This window comes from Phyllobates terribilis, unplaced genomic scaffold (assembly GCF_046119375.1).
Source record: "Phyllobates terribilis strain yellow unplaced genomic scaffold, ASM4611937v1 Scaffold_76__1_contigs__length_6945272, whole genome shotgun sequence".
Classification (NCBI taxonomy): Eukaryota; Metazoa; Chordata; class Amphibia; order Anura; family Dendrobatidae; genus Phyllobates; species Phyllobates terribilis.
In genome coordinates this window covers 443117-447079 of record NW_027362836.1, presented here as the reverse complement: position 1 = coordinate 447079, position 3963 = coordinate 443117, and the positions used below count along the sequence as shown (strand labels likewise).

The 3963-nt window shown below is 43.4% G+C and overlaps 1 pseudogene; it reads right to left on the bottom strand.

The window, feature by feature from the left end:
• Positions 1-3648: 3648 nt before the first annotated feature.
• LOC141196939 (U2 spliceosomal RNA) lies at positions 3649-3751 on the bottom strand (annotated as a pseudogene).
• Between the last annotated feature and the right edge of the window lie 212 nt (positions 3752-3963).

Genomic DNA, 3963 nt, shown 5'->3' with positions numbered 1-3963 from the left:
CATTTCAACATCATTGCAGTCCTGCCTTAAAAGGAGCAGCTAACATCGTTTTAGTGATTGATCCATTAACACAGGTGTGGGTGTTGATGAGGACAGGGCTGGCGATCAATCAGTCATGATTAAGTAAGAATGACATCACTGGACACTTTAAAAGGAGGCTGGATCTTGGTATCATTGTTTCTCTTCAGTTAACCATGGTTATCTCTAAAGAAACACGTGCAGCCATCATTGCACTGCACAAAAATGGCCTAACAGGGAAGAGTATCGCAGCTACAAAGATTGCACTTCAGTCAACAATCTATCGCATCATCAAGAACTTCAAGGAGAGAGCTTCCATTGTTGTCAAAAAGGCTCCAGGGTGCCCAAGAAAGACCAGCAAGCGCCAGGACCGTATCTTAAAACTGTTTCAGCTGCGGGATCGGACTACCAGCAGTGCCGAGCTTGCTCAGGAATGGAAGCAGGCTGGTGTGAGTGCTTCTGCATGCACTGTGAGGCAGAGACTCTTTGTGCAAGGGCTGGTTTCAAGGAGGGCAGCAAAGAAGCCACTTCTCTCCAGAAAAAACATCAGGGACCGACTGATATTCTGCAAAAGGTACAGGGAGTGGACTGCTGAGGACTGGGGCAAAGTCATTTTCTCTGATGAATCCCCTTTTCGATTGTTTGGGACATCTGGAAAACAGCTTATTCGGAGAAGAAGAGGTGAGCACTACCACCAGTCTTGTCTCATGCCAACTGTAAAGCATCCTGAAACCATTCATGTGTGGGGTTGCTTCTCAGCCAAGGGAATCGGCTCACTCACAGTCTTGCCTAAAAACACTGCCATGAATAAAGAATGGTACCAGAATGTCCTCCAAGAGCAACTTCTCCCAACCGTCCAAGAGTAGTTTGGCGCCCAACAATGCCTTTTCCAGCATGATGGAGCACCTTGCCATAAAGCAAAGGTGATAACTAAATGGCTCATGGAACAAAACATAGAGATTTTGGGTCCATGGCCTGGAAACTCCCCAGATCTTAATCCCATTGAGAACTTGTGGTCAATCATCAAGAGACGGGTGGACAAACAAAAACCAACAAATTCTGGCAAAATGCAAGCATTGATTATGCAAGAATGGACTGCTATCAGTCAGGATTTGGTCCAAAAGTTGATTGAGAGCATGCCAGGAAGAATTACAGAGGTCTTGAAGAAGAAGGGGCAACATTGCAAATATTGACTTGCTGCATTAACTCATTCTAACTGTCAATATAACCTATTGGTACTCATAATATGATTGCAATTATATTTCTGTATGTGATATAAACATCAGACAAACACTAATAAAAACCAGAGGCCAGCAGATCATGTGAAAATATAATTTTGGTGTCATTCTCAAAACTTTTGGCCATGACTGTATGGAGGCATAGGTCATTATATGGGGGGTGACATCCTGCAAGGGGTATAATATGGGGGGGGTGACATGCTGCATGGGGCATTATATGGGGTGGGTGACATGCTGCATGGGGCATTATATGGGGGGTGACATGCTGCATGGGGCATTATATGGGGGGTGACATGCTGCATGGGGCATTATATGGGGGGGTGACATGCTGCATGGGGCATTATAAAGACAGGGGAGTGATATACTGCATGGGGCATTATATGGGGGGTGACATGCTGCATGGGGCATTATATGGGGGCGTGACATGCTGCATGGGGCATTATATGGGGGGGTGACATGCTGCATGGGGCATTATATGGGGGCGTGACATGCTGCATGGGGCATTATATGAGGGTGGCATCCAGCATGGGGCATTATAAGGGGGGAACAGCCTGCATGGGGCATTATAAGGGGGTGGAACAGCCTGCATATGGCATTATAAGGGGGAAACAGCCTGCCTATTGGGAACATTTACCTGCCTATTGGGGACATTTACCTGCCTATTGGGGACATTTACCTGCCTATTGAGGACCTATGCTGCCTATTGGGGATATTTACCTGCCTATTGGGGACATTTACCTGCCTATTGGGGACCTATGCTGCCTATTGGGGCTATTTACCTGCCTATTGAGGACCGATGCTGTCTATTGGGGACATTTACCTGCCTATTGAGGACCTATGCTGCCTATTGGGTACAGTTACCTACCTATTGAAATACCGGTTGATTTAACTTTACTTGTTCTTCATTTTAAATATTGTATTTGTTCCTCTATTGTTTTTTTTACTACAAAATAAGATATCTGCAGTGTGCATAGGAATTTGTTCATAGTTTTTTTTAAAAACTATATTCCGGCCCTCCAATGGTCTGAGGGACCGTGAACTGGCCCCCTGTTTAAAAAGTTTGAGGACCCCTGCTCTATACTGTAAAACAATGAGCTAACTGTTTAAAAATGAGTTCTAAGAAGTAACGTTTCTCCATGCGGAGAGCGACATGCTAAGCACGTCAAGGTGAGGAGACTTTTCGTGCCACAATGCTCCTCTGGGAAATATGCAAATTATCTCTTCAGAGAGGAAGAGAACTAGAACTCCAGAACCACCTATTGGAAGTAGAGAATGAGATTTCTAAACTCTCAGTCACACGTTGCATTTTTTTCCTGCGTTTTTTAAATCTGCAGCTTGTCAATTCTTTCAGGGGTTTTCCAACATTTTCCCCCCATTGAAATGAATTAAAGTAAAACAAAACAATTAAAAATACTGCAGCGTTTTTTGCGTTTTTCCTGCTGCCACTTTGGTTTTTGAGGTAGAACAAAAATGCTGTAAAAATGCAACATGTGAACATACTCTTATCCTGCTTGTGTTCTAGTTGAACATAAAAGAGAACAGCCATAGTAATATGGAGACGTAATTAATTCTATGGTGTTTCCACTTTCAGTATTGCTCGGTGTCATCTATTTGTGCAGAGCCGCCGTTTAAGATTCTATCACTAGATTCCATTCTATTATGACATCACAGCTCCCAGAAACTACTTATAGAATGTACGCAGGGTCACGGGTGCCTTTCTTGGCTTCATAGTGATTGATAGCACTTGCAGTTTTTCGCTATGGCTGAATTGCTTCTGGATAATATTCAGGTAGGAACACTATTGGGGATTCTTATCAACAATCGCCCTGACACTGCGCTTCTACTGCCTGATGGCGTCCTCAGCTTCACTCACCGGCTGGTGATGGAGCTAGTAAATAACTGCCTGACCAAATACTACCAAGGTCATCTAACGTCAGAGTATCTGACGGATTTACCTCAGAACATTAGGACATTACTACAGCAGGTAAGCGGCGGACGCTCCGCACAAATATTCTCCATAATATTAGATATATTCTTTGTTTTTTTGTCTTTTTTCATATGTGTATGGGACATTTGCATGTTGGGGCTCATACAGTATATATAGAGAGGCTATGTGGAGCTCTTACTCTGTATAGGAGGCTGAGTTTGGCGACTCATACTGTATTTAGGGGGCTATGTGAGGCCTCATATTTAATATGTCAGCATATTTAATTCTACTCAATATTACATTATACAGTTAAAAGAGTAGCAGCTGATAACAAGGCCACTGACTAGGTATACGGTGTATGTGCAGCGGTGTAGCAAAGGACAAATGCATTATTGCAGCTTATCTCAGGAAGGAAGGGATAGATAGATAGATAGATAGATAGATAGATAGATAGATAGATAGATAGATAGATAACAGTACAATACAATATATTGGTAAAAGCAAAAGCACATATACTAAATGAGAACAAATACTACACTTGATGTTAGCCAAAAGGCCGAGAAGCGATAACCTGAATTGGTTTTGGCCTATGACTGCACCCTGGCTTCAAGAAGGCACCCATTGTAGGGATAGGGACAAAGACTCCCCTTAGGAGGACATGTTGTTCATCAATAGACACCTTTTAACCCACAACTTTACTGCTTGTTGCAGCTGCTGCCCACGCATGCATTTTTAATCTGCATGAGTCTGCCTATTTTCAAACATTCTCCCCTCCCCCGC